The sequence below is a fragment of the Rhinoraja longicauda genome, chromosome 33 (genome assembly GCF_053455715.1).
Source record: "Rhinoraja longicauda isolate Sanriku21f chromosome 33, sRhiLon1.1, whole genome shotgun sequence".
Lineage (NCBI taxonomy): Eukaryota > Metazoa > Chordata > Chondrichthyes > Rajiformes > Arhynchobatidae > Rhinoraja > Rhinoraja longicauda.
The window spans coordinates 24,208,110-24,229,505 of NC_135985.1; the positions used below are offsets into that span (position 1 = coordinate 24,208,110).

General features: G+C 43.4%; 2 long non-coding RNA genes across 2 annotated transcripts in view; both read right to left on the minus strand.

Annotated features, from left to right (window-relative positions):
* The window catches only part of LOC144609055 (uncharacterized), a 210,540-nt gene extending 209,937 nt beyond the window's left edge, over positions 1-603 (minus strand). The window contains exon 1 of the long non-coding RNA XR_013549271.1: positions 327-603. This is a non-coding gene — a long non-coding RNA (uncharacterized LOC144609055). The remainder of the gene's footprint in view (positions 1-326) is intronic.
* Positions 604-9,964: 9,361 nt separating this feature from the next.
* LOC144608960 (uncharacterized) overlaps positions 9,965-21,396 on the minus strand; it is a 119,435-nt gene continuing 108,003 nt past the window's right edge. The window contains exon 5 of the long non-coding RNA XR_013549257.1: positions 9,965-13,161. This is a non-coding gene — a long non-coding RNA (uncharacterized LOC144608960). The remainder of the gene's footprint in view (positions 13,162-21,396) is intronic.

Consider the following 21,396-nt stretch of genomic DNA (forward strand, 5'->3'; position numbering starts at 1 on the left):
CAGAAGCAACCTCATTGTGGAACCAGCTAATAGTCCCAGCTCAGGAAGGCTGTGCCGGGTCAAACGGTGTCACTACCCAGATAGCAAGCGTCAGTGACCTCTGATTTATGCAAAGATCGAGCAATCCTTCCCTCCCCTCTCCAATACCAGCGAGCACTAACATTCCACTACATCGGCATTCCAGTTCGACTTCTCAATGCCCAGGACAGCGGTAGCGCCTTTACCACCCCCCCCCCCCCCCCACCCCACCCACCCCAACACACACACAGAGCAGCAGTTTAAAAAGTAAGTCGCCACAGCGACTCACAGGCACACATGAGCCTTACCTTATCTTCAAGATCTAAAGGCAATTGCCTCCTGGCATCGCTTTCATCCCATTGTCAAAGTTGCTCAAAGTTTAAAGACTTCGAGTTTTCCACTGATACTGAATAGTTACAAACTCCCCCACCCCCAGCCCCAGAGTTAATTTTAAAAGTAAACATCCCGTCACTGTGGCGCTACCATGTGTTGCGTCGTTCCCTCGTGACTCGATACCAATCGAGGCTGAAACGGGAGCGCACGTATGATTATGGTAGAAATTTCGACAAGAGGATATAATTTGAGTCCCAAAACCGCAACAGTGCGGTTTAAGTTTGATGCAGGGGTTCCCAGGCAGTTGCAAGTACAGGAGAGGAATAAAGAGCAATTGTTGCGGCGGACAAAAGGCCCGAGACGGGGGCGAACAGAGCTCTCAATAATGCCCGTGAACTTGCACTTGAACTTGGCTAGCTCACTCCGCTTTATACTCGCCACCATTTTATCCCCAAAAAGAATACACGAACACCTTAGAACCCTCTCTCCACCACGCACCTGTCCCACTGAAGCGCTCGGATCGAAGTATTATTGAAAGTGAGCAGATTTCTTTCGATGTGTGGGAAAATATCTCTTTCGATCCCGGATTAATGACAACGGCAAGAGTAAAATGTACTAACCACCCTAGGTTGTTAATTTAATCTGTGCTCATGTAACTAGAGCCCAAAAAAACATTGACATAATTTTGGAATATGTCGGAATAATTTGTCCAAAGTGAAATTCGCGACTAAAATAATCCAAGTAATTATTCGTATGTGCAATCTAACAAGATTTAACATCGATTAATAGTCAGAAACAGTGGAGTTCTGGCAAGTACCGGCACAATTACCACGGTCCGAATAATTTCTATGAGGTGTGAAGATATTCCTTCAAAATCTTGCATAAATATTATATTTGTATTACATACCAACCCAAGCCAGGACTAGTAAACATAGTTACATATTTTAAAAGATGCTGAAATAAGACTGCACTATTGATCCTAGCAGACTGAGACCATATAACCTTTATTCAAATACTTGTCTGTTCAAACTTAACAAGCGTGGCAGACACAAGTGCAACTAATCTCCGCCTGCCACGTTTCAGTTCGCCTGCGCTGGACCAAGTTTTCAATTCGCCTAAATAATAAGAGTGGTCCTGACATTTAGCGCCTATCATGGATTTCTCGCAGAACAAAATTCCTCACAACTTTTTGGAGTTTGGAAACACAACGTCAGATGTTTTATGAAGTGCCTGAGTCTTTAAAGGAGGGTGGCGATTATTCTCTCAGTCGGTTTGTTCATTGATAGTCCGGACACTCTCTCTCTCTCTCACTCCCCCTCTCCCCCTCTCCCCCTCTCCCCCTCTCCCCCTCTCCCCCTCTCCCCCTCTCCCCCTCCCCCTCTCCCCCTCTCCCCCTCTCCCCCCCCTCCCCCTCTCCCCCCCCTCCCCCTCTCCCCCCTCCCCCCTCCCCCTCCCCCCCCCTCCCTCCGGCCTGTAAGGGTAACTGGGTGGTGCTGCGTTTGTCTCTCAGACACTTTCTATGTGTGGGTGTGCGTGTGTGAGTGTGTCTGCGTATGTATCTGTGTATGTGTGTGTGTGTGTCTGTGTTTGTGTGTGTGTGTGTGTATGTATGTATGTGTGTCTGTCTGTGTGTGTGTGAGAAAGCAGCACTAATGGGATTCCAGGCACGTCTCTCGCCTCCTTCCATTCGATAGTTAATTAAACAGTTAATGGCAGCTGCCGATGAGGTCATTTCATGCAGTTTTCATGCAAATCCGCTAAATTCAAAACAAATTTAAATAAAAAGCACTTTGTAGTCTGCTGTTTCTTGTTGTTTTTCAAAAGCCCCAAGTGCATTACTTGGAAAAACTTTCCAGCCTCTGCGACCTCAAAGAAAATTCAGATCTAAAAGGACCGATTTCCATTTTTCCCACAAGAAGTGTATGTCTGCCTGATATTTAAATTCGCCGACCCCGAGATACATTCAGCATGAGCAAGGGAAGTTGACGGGAGTGAGTTGATTGTATGGATATTGGAATAAATAAAAAGTTAGAGTTAATCGCAAATTAGTTGCATATCTCCTTAATGCAAAGCAATGAGGGAAACTGAAGTTTGATTGAAAGGGAAGTCACAAAGTGTTGGAGTAACAGGGCTACTGTTACTCCAACAGGAAGACTGGAGAAAAGGGATGGGTGACGTTTCGGGTCGGGACCCGACGAGCGAGGGTTTGAATGACGACGGCCGTTCGGCTCAAACGCCCAAGCGGCGAACGTATCTTCCCAATGGCTTCAGCCTTTAACTTCGAGTAGCCCTTGCACCCTCTCTCTCCCCGACCCTTCCCCACCCTGGTCGTCGTACTAGTTTCACTGGGTCGGAAGGAACTGCAGATGCTGGTTTACAACGAAGATTGACACAAAATGCTGGAGTTACTCTGCGGGGCAGGCAGCATCTCTGGATAGAAGGAATGAGTGACGTTTCGGGTCGAGACCCTTCTTCAGACTGTTTCACTTTCGTCCTGCTGAGTTTCACTCTTTGTATCACTCGTTATCATCTTTCCCACAGGCAACAATGGACCATTGTGGGCTCCGCCTTTTCTTGATCATCGTTGCTGGCTTTGATCTGCCTTTATGCAATCTTTCATTCATTTGTTCTAGGTACGCTTTCATACCTCTAGTTTTCCTTTCCCCCTGATTCTCAGACAGAAAAAGGGTCTCGACTCAAAAACGTCATCAATTCATTTTCTCCAGAGATGCTGCCTGTCCCGCTGAGTTACTCCAGCATTTTGTGTCTATCTTCGGTGTAAACCACCAGCATCTGCAGTTCCGTCCTACACTGGTTCAGTCTTTGTTCATTATGTTGATCCAGTTATTGGTAATCTATAAAGCATTGTTTCCTGGGGCCCTCTCTGAAGATACCCTCTATAATATTAACCCAACCGCCATCTATCCCCTCCGCAGAAGCTGAGTTCCTCCAGCATTTTGTGTCGTACTCAAGATTACATCGTCATCTGCAGTTACTTGTGTTTCCTCCAGTCATGTCTGGGGGAAAAGGTTACTCCGTGTTTGCATTTTAGACGTTCTTTGGCGTCACGTGACAACAATTTAGCGATGCGGGGGGTATCTAGATTCATAGCGAATGAATGGCGGAACGATCTAGATGTGGACCAATGATTTAGACCTAAGATAGACACAAAAAGCTGGAGTAACTCCGCGCATCAGGCAGCATCTATGGAAACCTTTAGACCTGTTTATCTGTGACCATGTATATAGAGTCCTCAAGGCGATCTAACGTGTACGTGTAATTGGCAAAATTGAACGAGCCATATAAAGATAGCAGAGCAGCGAAGTCATTAACAAAGGCAATGGCATTCACATTTTCAAGGGGATAAAACAAAATAGTGCAAAACATATTTTGCTCCTGGCATTCAAAGTAGCTGACTGACACTTGTGGTAGACACAGAATGCTGGAGTAACAGCGGGTCAGGCAGCATCTCGGGAGAGAGGGAATGGGTGACATTCCGGGTCGAGATCCTTCTTCGGACTGACAGCAGGTTTCTTACTGAAACCTGTTATCAAAACAGAAAATGGTGGGGTGAACTCAGCATGTCAGGCAGCATCAATGGAGCGAGAGACGCAGTTACCAATTCGGGTCAATTAGCTTTCTTCAGTTTTGTTTTATTTCATATTTCCAGTACCTGCGGTATTTTTCTTTTGGCTGAATACTTGCCATCGGTTCACGCAGGCTCTGCGAGTTTGTTTTAAACCTCGTCCCCTTATCACCCGCGTGGTTTCTACATTTTGTCCAGTTAACTCGTTAACAGGATATTAATCCTGGATATATTACATTTGCAATGTCAACACTCGCGTTTAATTTTCCTTTTTGGCTTCCCAGTCCTCAGCCCCGTTAACACCCATCAAACCTCTGACCTTGATCTAAAGAAGAAAACTTAGTTAACTGGATCTCGAATTCAATGCGTAGTTAATGGCAGTGCGCTGCAAAGGGGCCCATACCGCAATCACCCCTTTGTGTGGGTTGCGCCTCCATTCTGCTGACTGGCATCCTCTTCCTCTGAACCCGAGAACCAGGCTGTGATGAAATAACTCTGCATCTATGATATTCAACAAGAAGCCAATAATATTTCAATATTTTACACTTTTACGTAACAACCTTGTTTAGCAAAATCTATAACCACAGATATTAGAGACCATAATTATAATTATAATTATTCACTTATAATCAACTCTATCCATAGATTTATATATGAATAGAATTATGCCTGTTCTCAAAGGGCTGTAAAGGACAATTATATGTTCATAAATATTGTTTTCTAGTGCTCATATTGCCAATTCTACCCAATTACTAATAGTTGAAAGGTAATGGAATAGACATGATTCTGGCTGTTTCGATTGATATACGGACAGGGTAAAAGAATGAAATTAAATGTCCAGTTTCACCGTCACTTGTGTCGACCGAATAAAGTTGTTATTTGTGAAACAAAACTTGCAGGATCACGCATCTGCAGGTTCGGGTGTCGCCGTGTTATTGCTGTCTCAGATGTTTTGCGCGTCATCGTTTCTAGATGAGGCAGCGTTTAGTATTGTACTGTACTGAATCGATTGCAATTGGGAGGGAAAAAACGCGAAGCCTTTGACTAAGGTCCCAGACAATCGGGTCACCTCCGGGTTAGAACCTATCTTCAAACCAGATTTTCACAGACTGGATAGAAGCTTAAGCGATAATTCGGTTTGTAACTGACCTTGAGTTATTTCCGTTCGCATTTAGACTCAAAATGCTGGAGTAACTCAACGGGGTCAGGCAGCATCCCTGGAGAGAAGGAATGGGTGACGTTTCGGGTCGAGACCCTTCTTCAGACACCAGGTCACCCATGCCTTCTCTCCAGAGATGCTGCCTGACCCGCTGAGTTACTCCAGTATTTTGTGTCGACCTTCGATTTAAACCAGCATCTGCAGTTTTCTTTCCTACACATCCGTTCACATTTGATCATTTCACGAGTTTTTGTGGGGCAAAATTGGGTGTTAAATTAATATCTTCCTCATCTTTACATTTCCAGGTGTGTCTGGTAGTCTCCATTGAAAGGCAACGGATTCTAATCCGAGGCTTTTTAATTTGTTAAGTAAATATGTGTAATGGAGTGTGAGAGTGTTGCCCAAAGTTCAGTCGATAATATGAGGACACAAATTGCTGGAGTAACTCGGCGGGTCAGGCAACATCTCTGGAGAACATTGATAGGCGATGTTTCGGATCGGAACCCTTTCTTCGTGTTAACGTTAATTACAATTTATTGTACAATATAGTAGGATTCCACGTGCATGCCATGGAGTTTGATGCACTTATTGTTAAACACTTGCAAAGTTGAACATTTCACCCTAAAGTCGCCCTGCTGTAATAAACTGCTTTTTACCCCCCTTTCATAGGCAACCAGAATGGATCTAATTAAGCCCAAACTAGTCATCCAATTCTGAGAGCGTTAGACAATGGAGAGATACAATCCATTCTCCCAATCGAAATGGACAGATAAGAAACCGTAGGTGGGATCATGAGCGTTCAAGGGTAACCCCTACCCCCTCCCCCCTCACCCCTCCAATTCCTCCCTCTGCTCACAACCCACCCCTTCATCCCCCTCCCCCACCCCCGGGTCCCCAATTCCAATTCTCCCCCCGTTCTCATCTCACCAACATTCCTCCCTCTAGTTCTGCATTTCATTGAAGATTGACACAGAATGTAAGAGTAACTCAGCGGGACAGGTAGCATCTCCGGGTGGAAACAATGGGTGATGTTTCGTGTCGAGACCCTTCTTCAGACTGCTAGAAGCATTTTTTTTGTCTGTCTTCGGTTTAAACCAGCCTCTGCAGTTCCTTCCTACAACAAACCTTCTACATTTTTTTCCTCGCCTTCCATTCTTCTCAGTTCCCACTATTTACAGCTCTTTTTCTCCCTCTACCACCTCCAACATGTGTGAATATCACGCCTCTTCTCTATCCCCCCAAAATCACCTGCAAATTAACATCTTCTTACCTGAATCCACGCATCACTTCAGGCTCTTGCCCCACCCCTTCCCCTCACCTCTTTCTACCAGTTATCTCCAATCTACTCCATTCCTGAAGAGGGATTTCAGAAATTTCCTCTGTCCATTTCCCTCCATAGATGCTGCCTTCCCCTACCAAAAGTTGACAATATGCCAACGACTGATTAAGTGATGGATATCATTCTTCTCGTCTTACTGGGAGCTTCGATGCCCAGAAATTAACCATATATTTGGCAATACTGGAAAATAATATGTTCTGCTGTAACCCAAATAATGAAAGGCATAAAAGCTCAGGAACGTACTCTATCAAATGTCTATATTCCGCCCTTCTCTGTTACAATTCATTTTCCTAATCTAATCAACTGTCTTGCTCCATTTGCTTTTTGTTACAAAATAATTAGCACTTCTAGAGTTAGAAAGAGGGGACAAGTGAGATTCCATGGCACAGGGGTCGTTGGAGGTGGGAGCAACGCGGGGATTAAAACCGTTAACGCAAACAGTCATTGAAATCGTGAAAATAAAGATTTTTATAGCCAACGATAAATGTAAGTGAAGCACTTATATTGTCTTCCTGTAAGAAGACACTAAATGAAAATAACCCGATTTAGATAGAACAGGCAAGATGTTTTTGCTAATGCAATGCTTAAATCCGTTGGTAGTTTGCGATAAGGCACAACTACACAAATGTCCACTTTGCTACTCAAAAGAACAGTCGCTTAAAGACAACGGCGAGATTTTGTTTTATACAAGATGCAGCAGTCAGTGTGCACGGTCTGTTGCAATGTGGACGGGATCTCTATGTTGTGGAGGTTTAATGTTCAGAAGAACGAGGTTTGGTGCAGTAAGGATCTGGTTTACACCGACGATAGACACAAAATGCTGGAGTAACTCAGCGGGTCAGGCAGCATCTGCAGAGAACAAGAATAGGGCGTGGTCTGTTTGCATTATGCACTGTGGGATTGGCGGTGATGGGCTGCGAGCATTGTGCACCATGAACTGGCCGTTAAAGGGCTGTTCTACAGTGCATGGTTGACCATAGGATGTGCTGTTTGATACACTAGAGTTGGGCGGATTCACTGTTTGAGGAAGATAAGGTCAAACACAGTAAATGTAAAATTTAATGTCGAAACAAAGAACATCAGATGCTGTTTACGCCAAAGACAGACACAAACTGTTGGTGTAACTCAGCGGGTCAGGCAGCATCTCTGGAGATAAAGGATAGGTGACGTTTAAGTCTGAAGAAGGGTCTCGATCCGAAACGTCACCCATCCTTTTTATGCAGAGATGCGGCCTGACCCGCTGAGCAACTCCAGCACTTTCTGTCGATACTAAATTAAGAACTCAAATTGGCTGAGTATCCAACTGTTTATCGACACCATTGAAAGTTATTACTTTGTAGTATAGAACACAAAATCCAACAAGTCATCTGGAAATAGCCCTAATGCGTGTAGGTGTCTTCACAAACTGAAATAAACGATATTCTCTATTCTTTCGACGAGTAGGCACTTCGGGAGATATGAAAAGGACTGGCCTTACAGGTAAAGGGTTCAGGGTATAAAGCTCTGTGTTTCACGAACACAGCGGCAATAGTTTACGTACGTTCCATAAATAATTCTAACCGGTCATTGGAGGGGCAGTGACAGATTTAATCTGGGGCCTTGATTCTGCGCCCTAAACTGTGGGTGACAGGTGATCAGATTCACCCCCAAATGTACTTTACCCTCAACGGTTACCTTGAACATTCAAGATTCATGAGTCAAGGGTCTTGAATTATCATGTGGACCGACAATTCATTTCTAGCAACATAATTTGCCTGTAAACACAACACTCATAGATACTATATCCAACAAAAGAGAAAACATTAAACCAATAACTACCAAATTAGTGCAAAACCCCGGCCCTCAGTCCATCCAATGACAGTCCATAGTTGAGGTTCGTGTTTGTAGCGTTCAAGCGCCGAATGGTTGCTGGGAATTAGCTTTTCTTGAACCTGGAAGCCAGGCGTGAAATGAGGAGGTGGCCAGGGTGGTGTGGGACTTTGAAGATATTGGCTGCCTTTCGAGACAGCGCCTCCTAACCAATCCCTTAGATGTTGGGGAGGTCATTACATGTGATGGGCCGGGTAGTGTCTACCATTCTCTGTAACATTGGGTTAGTGCGACATTCGCGTTTTTAACAACGGTGTGGAGTATTAATATACTGACATCGAGTGGTTGACTTAGAACGAAATATAATTTACATTTTGATTTCAAAGCGTTTCACTCATTGTTGTATGACATTTCATTGCTTGGCTTCATTACTGTCTATTGAGGGCGGTTGAGATACACCTCAAAGTCAATATAGTCAATAGTCAAGTTTATTTGTCCAATACACATAAATGTGCAGTGAAATGAAAGATTACCCACAGTCCAACAATAAGAGCAATAAAAATAAGTAATAACACACACGATCATAAACCAACACCAAACAAAATGAAACATCCATCACAGTGAGTCTCCTCCAGTCGCCTCCTCACTGTGATGGAAGGCCAGAATAAAACAAAGTCTGCAAATATAATAATCCAAATCCAAAGAAAACTAGACTCTACTAAACGGGAGTGAGAAGAAAAGGCACATTAATCGTGTGATATTTTCATAAATAGGAAATGAACTACAGTGGAAGCCTTTTAAAGCGAAATTCTAATTAAACTTGATGTTAAATAAAACTTCAGTTATCCCATTGAGCAGGGCAGCAGTGTCCGAACAGTTTGGAATAGATCTGACGACCTAAATGTTATTCATATAGAAGCACAATGTACGATGGGCTGAACATTTAAAGGTCATTAATTAACCTGTAAAATAATTTCTTAAATTCCTGCTGATGAATTTTGATCCAAACCGTAGTTTTGATTGACAATTATGACTTACTCCTGTTTTATGCCTAATGTCAATTTAAAATATGTTGTGCATGCAAAATGTAATACATCAAAATAGCTATAGTTTCCGAAGACGAAACTGAGCTAATCGGTGAATTATCTGAAAATGCACCTTAGCTATATAAGTAAAGCTATTTTGGGGAGTAGATAGTAGGTCTTAGTGATGTTCAATCGGTCTTATCCAAAGATTTGATATACTTGACGATATCTAATGGGATGAGGTGTGTGCAGTAACACTTATTTGCAATAACAATTATTTCTATCATTTCCCCTAGTGATTTTATCCTTGTAAAAAAAACAGATATATGGAGACAATAATGGAACTTTTGAAAATAAAAACATGTGAAGTTCTCCCTGTATCCATTAGAACATTAAACGTGTTCTCACTTTCAATATAACGGAATGATAACGAATCTCTCAATCAACCTCCTCAGCCGTGCGCCGAGCAGAAATGCCAACCCAATTAGCAATTCAGTGTTAATTGCAAGAGATTTCTTGTAATAGCCACTAGGGCTGACGGAAGTTCAGTCGCGATAGACGTTTACAACTTCCTCTTCCCCAAAGAGGAAGCCGTTAACCTCCAGTGTATTTCTGCAAGAAATATATAGAGAATAGTGCAAAAATAACAGCGATAGACGAAGAAGTTAATCAGAAACATGAATTTATTGGGTAATTATTACAGATTGCCTCAACAAGAATTCAATATTTAACCAAACAAACTTCATATTACACACAATGAATGTAGTCATTTAATAAGTACAAAATGTGCATATTCTTCGAGAATTTATGAAATTCAATAAATCCTAGGATTGAGCTTTTCCATGCATTGTTTCTAGCACCAGGCCAAAATTTCGTCAAAACCTTCATATAAAACATCAAACTATTCCAATTAACGCTTCAAATATTCTTAATCTGCTGAACCCTTTCTTCCCCTGGCGTGTGTGAAGTATTGCAGGAAAATATATCGCCAAAATATCCACAAACTCGTACACACCCAGCCACATTTCCTCACGAAAAAAACATTATTTTAACGTGATAATTCTCAGAAATTGGTTGGCACTCTGCTTTGTTAATTACACCATGAAATTAGCATCTTACTCGTGCAAGCATGCGAAGGAATTAAGATTACAAGCACACGAAAAATTGACTTCCTTCAGAATTGCGAAGTGTAAAATTGACACATAAACTGAGGAAAATATAAACGATATCTCGATTTCGATAACCTATAAATTTACTCGAAAGTATAAAGATACCGCCCTTTTTAATTCTTGCCTTATTAGTAGTCATTTATTGATACCATTATAACATTTAATTCCCAAATATTATCAGGGTAGTCTAACTGTTATTTTGTTCTTTATTTGATTATACCTCATGACCCCAATTTAATTGAGAACCGGTGTCTTTCAAGACGAATGTGACCAACACAGTTCAATTCACCAAATCAGACCAAATCAATTCTAATTAGAAATTTGTTAATATTTAGCTCTTCTTTAATATTCATTCATCTTCGAGCTGCACATATCGAGAGTGATTACAGATTTCAAACTCATTCACTCTTCGAAGGTAAATAGGAGTTAAAGAGGCAGTGGAGACTAGAGCAGAAAACACGGATGTTCATATCCTGTAGGAAGGAACTGCAGATGCTGGTTTAAACCGAAGATAGACACAAAATGCTGGAGTAACAGCGGGACAGGCAGCATCTCTGGAGAAAAGGAACAGATGATGTTTCGGGTCGAGACCCTTTTTCAGACTCGAAACGTCACCTATTCCTTTTCCTCAGAGATGCTGTTTGACTCGCTGAGTTACTCCAGCTTTTTGTGTCTATTAACGGATGTTCATACCCCTTGCTATTCTCTCCAGTCCAAAGCACACTCGCACTTCTGGAGGAGGGCGTTTATTTTTGTGGGGTGTGGGAAAGCGGATCGAAATGGGAGGGAGGGGGGGGGAGGGGTGTTGTAATGCGGGGAAATGCTAACCCCAGCCAGTCCATATCGTGTGAGAAAATGTTCATTCGTCAACATGTTGTCCGCCACAACAGTCTGAAGAAGGGTCTCGAGCCGAAACGTCACCCATTCCTTCTCTCCAGAGATGCTGCCTGTCCCGCTGAGTTACTCCAGCATTTTGTGTCTATCTTCGGTTTAAACCAGCATCTGCAGTTCCTTGCTGCAGAACAACATGACGACTGTTTTACAGTCCCGTCTGTGCAGTTCCGCCAACATCAACGTATATGATGCAATGGATACCGAGATATAACTCCTTACTGACTCCTTGGTGCGACTTTTCAAAACAAGCTAGATCATGCCCCACCCACACAACAGCCGTGCCCAGGGGAAAAAGTTAGTCCATTGGGAGCATCAGCTAATTGCAAGCTTCCAAAATCAACTAGATCTGTGTACGTTTCAACATTCTTATTCTTAACAGGAAAAACAAAGGGATGATTACTCTGTCCTAATACAACGAAGAAATGATTCTATATAGTTTAAAAAATATATAAAGTCATTATCTATTATTTAGTTCTGTAATTTCACAGATGGTGGAGTGACACTGATTTAAGATGCTTACTTTAAACCCATTTTACCTACATTAATCACAAAAAAAAATCACCAAAATGTTAAAAAAAATAATAGGGGATGATTTAAAATAATTTTCTAAAGAGCACATCTTAAAATTGCCCCAGTTCATGACAGGTTAAACGTGAGTGGATTTATAAATGAATCGGGGTGGGTGGAGAAAAGGTTTTCGCGGTTAAATTGGACGCAAATTTGGATATACTTTGTACCAGAGTCGCTGTTTGCGTTCAAAAAATATTTTTTTACATTGGAAAATTGAACTGTCGGGCATATTAACAGCCCGTGGTCTTTCAAACACAAATTGGGAGCTTGTGATAAGCCACGCCTGACTACCCATACCAATTTACGTCGCAAGGAACTGCAGAAACTGGTTTACACCGAAGATAGACACAAAATGCTGAAGTAACTCAGCGGGACAGGCAGCATCACTGGAGAGAAGGAATATTGTTTCAATTTATTTGTTCAAATTTTTTTTTGTTGCAAGGATAAAATCACTAGGGGAATTTATACAAACGGAAACCGCACACACCTCGTCCCATGCATATCTACTAGTATATCAAATCCTTGGACAACTGATTAAGCATCTCTAAGACAATTCCTTCTATCCAGAGATGCTGCCTGTCCCGCTGAGTTACTCCAGCATTTTGTGTCTATCTTCGGCCATACCAATTTATAGCAGATTGAAAGTTAACATCAGTCTTAAAAAAAAATCTCAAAGCATACTCAATTCATCTCAATTCATATTCAAAATGAACGCCAATGGAGGCTGCTCCGAAATCCATCCACGCCAAACGGAGATCGAAAAATACAAACAGAAACTTCTCTTCCATTGGACATTGCTTTGGCTCGAATGTCATGTCCTTTTCTGTGTCCTTTGGTGCGAATGCATGGTCTGATCATTTCCAAATTAGCCCATCATACACAAAAAAATTTGTTCGCTAGTCTGTACAATCGATGCATCTCACTCGATGGTGGAAAATGAAGATTGAGGAAAGGTAACACGTGGCAATAGTAATAAAGCACACAGTGGCTGAAAGTCGAGGTTCTTCCCGAACGTAGTTCAATGGCCAAAAATCAATATAAGTCTTCATCAAATTATCTCTACCCAATGGATCTAAAAGTCAAAGGCTAGCAATCCATTCCAACTTTCACCCAGATGTCACGTCTTCCATCATATCTCCAAGACTCAGGCCCTTGCAACGTTCGCGTCGTGGTGTTATTGGGATTCCTCTTTAATCTGCGATTTGAGGCAAGCCCTCCGTAGTAAGGACAACTCTTCGGGTGACCCTCTCGTGTCAAATCTGGAAAATAGCACATGAAAGATAATTTTTAAAAACGCATTCATTACAAGTTTAATAGCAAAGGACATGGGCACTTTTGATATTAACAATCCGCAAAACGACGTGTGTTAACAAAATGCTGGAGTAACTCAGCAGGTCAGGCAGCATCTAGGAGAGAGGGAATCTTGGCACAACGGGATAGACACAAAATGTGGGAGTAACTCAGCGGGACAGGCAGCATCTCGGGGTAGAAGGAATGGGTGGTCATGATTTCGTTTTCAGAGCACATTTGAACATAAGATTAGGTCAACTTCATAGCAATATTATGACCTGTGGAATAATTTCCTATACATTTTTAAAGCCAAGTATCAACGTAAACTGGACATTATCTGAGACAAAAGGAACTGCTGGTACTGGAAACTTGATCAAAATATTAAGTGCTGGAGGGACTCGGCGGTCAGGCAGCATCGATGGGGGGGTTGGAGAGGCGCCGTTTCGAGTCGGGACCCTTTCTCAATCCTAACCGTCGTCTGCCTATTCCCTGACCCACTGAGTTATCCCGTCACTTTGTGTTTTGCTGGACATATCTAAGTTCGTATAATGAAACTGAAAACACAATATTAAGGCGTCTAATAAAGACATCGCGTTGATGGTCAAGTGTAAACAATCCGAATCATTCCTTATTACTTTAGGAAGGGGATTGGTGGAAGATGGACGTAGTAAGCTTGGGATAGACACAAAAAGCTGGAGTAATTCAGCGGGACATGCAGCATCTCTGGAGAGAAGAAATGGTTGAGATGGAAACGATTGCACAAGAGCCACTTTGTCATGCAGTAAATACGACCAGAAAACCAAACTGTGTGGCCGCGTTTCATTCTCCAAAGTGCGGCACAGGTATAATATCCTCTTTTTAAATGAAAACGTCAATTGCATGATTTGACTAGGAGAACGAAAAGGGGGAAGACAACAATATCAAGAAATCGAGTGAACAGGGAGACGAAGCAGGCGATCCCAATCACGAGTGACGCTGAGAGAACTGCACCAATACAGAACCAGCGTGTCATTCTGATGGTTGGCACTGAATTGGGACCTGAGGGATATCTGTTTTACACAAATGGTGGTGGGTGTATGGAACAAGCTGCCAGGGGAGGTAGTTGAGTCAGGTAGCATCGCAACGTTTAAGAAACATTTGGGCAGGTGCATGGATGGACGCAAAAAACTGCAGTAACTCAGCGGGTCAGACAGCATCCCTGGAGAAAAAGAATAGGTGACGTTTCGAGCCGAAACCCCTCTTCAGACATGGTTAGGAGTTTAGAGAGACAATGAGCCAAACGCAAGCAGGTGAGACTAGTGCAGATGGGACATGTTGGTCGGTGTGGGCAAGTTGAGCCGAAGGGACTGTTTGTATGACTCGATGACTTCGGAGAGCAGTACCCGGATTTCACCCGTCTTTACATATTTATCTATGTATGTCTGACCGAAGTCTTCCTCAAAGACATTGTATTCTGCAAATTGACCAAACAAACAGTGCGAATTAACAACCCGGCCCAAGAAGGGTCTCCACCCGAAACGTCACCTTTTCTCCAGAGATGCTGCCTGACCCGCTAAATTACTCCAGCTTTTTGTGTCTATCTTCGGTTTAAACCAGCATTTGCAGATGCTTCCTAAACCGTAGCACTAATATGAATTCTCGTTTGGTGCAAATGGAGATTGATTTTCATTGAACAGATTGAATCACAACTGTCAATACACGTTAACTGCCCACTAGCATTTATCCTTGCGGGGGGAGTAGCAAGCTAATTAAAGATCTCGTCTTGCGGTTTAATTAAGTATTTATCCCCGAGTCCAGAATGTAACCTGCTGGATCGTTCTCCGCTGCTTTACCAATGAATCTATTCATAGGGTGAATACCTTACAACAATGCAAATAGAGGTCACATGCTGGAAGATATTCAGAGTCCAAGTACAGAAATGCGTGTCATTATGATTTTCTTTTGTTGCTTTTTTCCCCCAGTCATCTCCACTTTCTGTAACACGTTTAATATTCCCACCACCGACACTGGAATCGTGAAGGTTGAGGAGCTCGTTAGTTTAGTTCATTGTCACGTGTACTGAGGTACAGTGAAAAGCTTTTGTTGCTTGCTAACCAAGTCAGTGGAAAGACAACACATGATTACAATTGAGCCATCCACTATACAGATACATTATAAAGGGAATAACACAAATAAAGTTTAATGTAAGATAAAGTCACTAAAGTCCAATGAAAGATAGTCGGAGGGCTCCAGTGAGCTAGATGGTAGTTCAAGATTTCTCTCACTTCAGGTTCCCTCTCTCTCCATCCCTCCCCCAACCAAGTCTCATTTTCACCCTACAAGCAACTTACAATGGTCTGTTTCCTTTATCATCGTTACTTTTTTGCATATCTTTCATTCATTGTTCTTTATCTCTCCACATCACCGTCTATATCTCTCGTTTCCCTTATCCCTAACCAGTCTGAAGAAGGGTCTCGACCCAAACCATCACTCATTCCTTCTGTCCAGAGATTCTGCCTGTCCCGCAGAGTTACTCCAGCTTTTTGTGTCTATCTACAGTAGTTCAGGCCTGCCCACTAGTTGGTGGTAGAGGATGGTTCAGAACAGCAACTGTTCCCTGGGATGCTCTTATTTATCCTATCTTAGCATTTTTCTCTCAAAATTCAACTAACTCCGAATTCAACACCTCCTTATCCTGTCCTCCAGTTTCTCCAAACTAAACTTTTCCAAATAACTAGCCACACTGAAGAAAACAATATTTTGTTGTTGTTAGATTCGCATCAGGTCCCGTTTCGAAGAAACCTTCAGTCTAATTCTTTTATTTTAGCTCCATTGGAGGTGCCTTCCACCAAGGTCATGAGCCCAATAGTCTTAGTCATAGAGTGATACAGTGTAGAAACAGGCCCTTCAGCCCAACTCGCCCACACCGGCCAACAATGTCTCATCAACACTAGTCCCACTTGCCTGCGCTTGGTCCATATCCCTCCAAACCTGCCCTATCCATGTACCTGTTTCTTAAACGATGGGATAGTCCCAGCCTCAACTACCTCCTCTGGCAGATTGTTCCATACACCCACCACCCTTTGTGTGAAAAAGTTGCCGCTCGGATGCCTATTAAATCTTTTCCCCTTCACCTTGAACCTTTGTCCTCTGGTCCTCGATTCGCCTACTCCGGGCAAAAGACTGTGCATCTACCCAATCTATTCCTCTCATGATTTTGTACACCTCTGTAAGATCTCCCCTCATCCTCCTATGCTCCATGGAATAGAGACCCAGCCTACTCAACCTCTCCCTACAGCTCACACCCTCTAGTCCTGGCAACATCCTCGTAAATCTTTTCAAGCTTGACAAAATCTTTCCTATAACATGGTGCCCAGAACTGAACTCAATATTCTAAATGCAGTCTCACCAACGTCTTATTCAACTGCAAAATGACCTCCCAACTTCTATACTCAATACTCTGACTGATGAAGGCAAAAGTGGCAGAAGCCTTTTTGACCACCTTATCTACCTGCGACTCGACCTTCAAGGAAGGTCCCTCTGCTCTACAACACTACCCAGAGGCCTAACATTTACTGTGTAGGTCCTGCCCTTGTTTGATATCCTAAAATGCAACACCTCACACTTTTCTGTATTAAATTCCATCAACCATTTCTCTGCCCACTTGGCCAATCGATCCAGATCCTGCTGCAAGCTTTCACAACCATCTTCACTATCTACAAAACCACTAATCTTTGTATCATCAACAAACTTGCTAATGTTGCCCTGTCTGTTCTCATCCAAATCATTGATGTAGATGACAAACAGTAACGGGCCCAGCACCGAACCCTGAGGCACACCACTAGTCACAGGCCTCCAGTCTGAGAAGCAACCTTCCACCATCACCCTCTGCTTCCTTCCATGGAGCCAATTTGCTATCCATTCAGCTATCTCTCCTTGGATCCCATGTGATCTAACCTTCCAGAGCAGCGTATCATGCGGAACCTTGTCGAACGCCTTACTGAAGTCCATGTACATGACATCTACAGCTCTGCCCTCTTTAACCTTCTTGGTCACGTCTTCAAAAAAATCAATCAGATTTGTGGGACGCGACCTCTCACGTACAAAACCATGCTGACTGTCCCTAATCAACCCTTGCCCATCCAAATGCCCATATAACCTATCCCTGAATACTCTCCAGTAACGTACCAACTACAGATATTAAGCTCACCGGCCTATAGTTCCCAGCATTTTCCCTGCAATCTTTTTAAGTTCATATGGATCCTGTTCTGATAATGTTACCCATTACCATGTAAGCTGGTACTAAACTACAGGGAGATAATTAAACGTTCATCTCGGTATTGGTTCCCTCTTTTATTCACAGCGACTGTGCCAGGCCAGCTGGTCTTACAACAGATCAATATTGTTGTACGACATCTGTGAACGCATCACTTAAACAACCAGTCTCCACCATTGAGGACACGGAAGCAGGAGTAAACAAAGTCCAATAGAACCAAGATTTTCCCCAAGTCTCACAACAATCAAGGTGATCAATCGTCAATGCACTGCCAACATGGTAGTTCTTATTAAGGATGATTATGGGGCCATCTTCTCCACAGATTAATGGTTCGCAAAAAAGGCTCACCACATCATCTCATTGACAATCAGAGATTGGAAGTGAAAAGCAGACTAGTCTGGGAAGCCCACATCTTCAGATTTTTTTAAATATTAGGAGCTAGATCTCAAATCAAAATCTGTCTGTGTACTTTGCTTCGCTCGTGTGTCGGACGATCTCTGCGGAGATTGTCCGCAGTGCATGGCTCTCCGCCGCATGTCAGCAGGTGGGTCATTGTCTGTACCTCTCCACAGTTGCCTTTGTCAGAGTCCGAGAAGCCCCACTTCTTCAGGTTGAGTCCGCCACGTCCCACTCCAGTGTGGCGGTGGTTTAGGGCTTTCCAGGTAGTATCAGGCAGGTGGTGTCCTGGTGCCATCTGTAGTTTGGTTTTGGTACCTGGCGCGGTTGGGTCTAGTTCCATGAAGCCACTCTTCTTGGCATGTTGGTGAATGTGCAAGGGGTGACGGGGGTCTGTGTCCGCATTGTAGCGTTCTACTGCAGCTGCCCGATCACGTCTTTGAGATGGTTCGTCGATGCCAGCCAGCTCATACAGATGTTCAACCTTTGTCGGCTTCAGGCTTCCTGTGATTTTCCTGCAAGCAGTGTCCAATGCAGAGTCCACCTTGCGTGCGTGTTTAGAGCAGCTCCAGATGGGACTTCCATATTCTGCCACTGAGAAACAGAGCGACGTGGCTGCAGTGCGGATTGTTGTTGGATCACTTCCAAATGAGCTGTTTGCCAGTTTTTCGATGACATTGTTCCGGGTGTTGACCTTTGCCTTGGTTTTCTCAACATGTTGGCGATATGATAACGTGCGATCGAGGACCACACCTGGGTACTTTGGGGCTTTGCGGTGTTCCAACAGGACATCATTCCATCACACCTGCAGTTGACGTTTCACATCCCGGATCCGGGGGGAAGCTGCACTTTGCGTTTTTGTTGGGTTTGGACGCAGGGAATTTGGTTTCCCTGTCATATTCTGCAGAGCAGCCTGTAGTACGGTCTCAATCCGGCTGAAGTCTGAGGATTGCGTTGCGATGCATAAGTCATCTGCATACAGAAAAGACCTAGTTTTTGGGGTGGTGGGTTGGTCATTGGTGTATATATTGAACAATGTTGGGGCAAGGATACTGCCCTGTGGTAGACCATTCCTTTGGCCTCTTCAATAGCTGTTCTGACCATTCAGGCATACAAAGAAGCGGCGGTTCTCCATCATTGTCATGATGAACTGGACATGATGAGAGTCCTGTAGTGCTTGATGCAGTTTGGCTTCCTTGGTACGGTGGTTTACAGTGTCATATGCCACGGGCAAGTCTACTAAAACATAGAAATAACAAACTGCAGATGCTGGTTTATACCAAAGATAGATGCACATTGCTGGAGTAACTCAGCAGGTCAGGTAGCATCTCTGGAGAAAAAGAATAGGTGACGCTTCAGGTCGGGACCCTTCAGAGGTGCTGCCTGGCCTGCTGACTTACTCCAGCAGTTTGCATCAATCATCTGCCTGTGTGCTATTTGAAATCTCTAAGTGCACTGATAGTGACGAAGGAGAATGTCCCCTTGGATTACAATTTCATGATCACTGTATTCCGCGCAAATTATCACACAAGTTATAAACTTATCTCCATAGAAATAACTTGAAAATTATCACTAGTGTTCCCCCTCAAGTATATATATGTGTACTGAGAGACGTAATCCAAGTTGATTATTATTAATCAGTGTTCTGGGTTGATACACTCTAAATCGAGTACCAATTAAACTGCAGTTTAGCAGGTGTCCATGCTGTTAGGGTTTTGTTTTGGAACACACAGCTTCACACAGCGGGAGAGAAGGGTAACCTGTAAGACACAATGAGGCACTGGGCAAAATGGCTGAACTTCAAGAGCAGCTGTATCAGATGTTCTTCATTGGATGGGAAGTTATCTCTTGAGGGGTACCCGATTTCATGAAGGGCAAGCTTACTTTTCTTCCCCGAAACTTAACTTGCTTATGCCAAGAGATCGAGGTTTTGTGATCTGGAAGCTATCACCCCTCCAGCAACAAGTATAAGATCATTCTTTATCCTGAGTCGGGGAATCAAGAACCAGAGAATATGGGTTTAATGTGAGAGGGGAAGGATTTAATGGGAACCTATGGGACACCTTTTCACTCAATAGGTTGTGGGTAATGGAATGAGCTGCCAGAGGAGATAGTTAAGCCAGGAATAATAACAAAATTTAAGAGACACATTTACTTTTAATAAGTACATGGATGGGCTTAGAGGGATATGGACCAAATGCAGGCAATTGGGACTACCTTGCTCAGCATCGATGAGGTGGGCTAAAGGACCTGTTTCTGTGCTGTATGACACTATGACCATCATCCAATATCATTTTGCATCTAGATTATGTTTATTGAGAAAGGGCAATAAATGGTGTATTTGCCAGCAACACCCCATAAAAATAACAAAAAAGAAGGCAGAAAGTGGTGGATTATTGCGAGTGTGTTTCACTCAGTGAGTGGTGGGTATATGGAGTGAGATATATGCCAGAGGAGGTAGGTCCATTGGTCGGAAAGGTTCAGAGGGACATGGGCCAAATGCAAGCAAATGGGACGTGTAGAAGGGGCATTTTGGGTGGCAAGGACAAGTTGGGCTGAAGGGGCTGTTTCCGTGTTGTATGAATCTATGACGTTTCCAAATTTCACCACACACTTATCATATCATATCATATATATACAGCCGGAAACAGGCCTTTTCGGCCCTCCAAGTCCGTGCCGCCCAGCGATCCCCGTACATTAACACTATCCTACACCCACTAGGGACAATTTTTACATTTACCCAGCCAATTAACCTACATACCTGTACGTCTTTGGAGTGTGGGAGGAAACCGAAGATCTCGGAGAAAACCCACGCAGGTCACGGGGAGAACGTACAAACTCCTTACAGTGCAGCACCCGTAGTCAGGATCGAACCTGAGTCTCCGGCGCTGCATTCCCTGTAAAGCAGCAACTCTACCGCTGCGCTACCGTGCAGGAATCATGTGTGTGTGTGTGTATGTGAGAGGGAGGGGGGGGGGGGGGGAGGGAGATATTGCACTGCAGAAAATCCACACATTGAAAATGAGCCCAATTGTGTATGGAATGGCACCAACACCTTTTCACCAATGAAAGTACAAGAAATACAGGGGACTTTAATGGTTCTGATGATTTGGTGCTCCCAGGATTAAACAAAATGTTTCCTGCAATTTGCTGGGATGTGCAGTTGAGCAGCCATTGTAAACATATTACAACATGATAATTGTAATGATGCGCAGTGAAGGAAGAGGCCCTTTGACCCACTGCATCTGTGTCGATCATGATGCCAAGCTACACTTATCTCTTCTGCCTGCACATCCACAAACCCATGTGCCTATCTAAAGGTCTCTCAGTCGCCACTATTGTACGTGTCTCCACCGCCACCCCTGGCAACACGTTCCAGGCATCCACCACCCTCTGTGTAAAAAACTTGACCTGCACATGTCCAGGAATGGTCCCTCCGACCTTGAAGCTATGCCCTCTAGTCTTTGACATTTCCACTCTGAGGGAAAAAGGTTCCGACTGTCTACCTTATCCATGCCTCTCACAATTTCATATATTTCTATCAGGTCTGCCC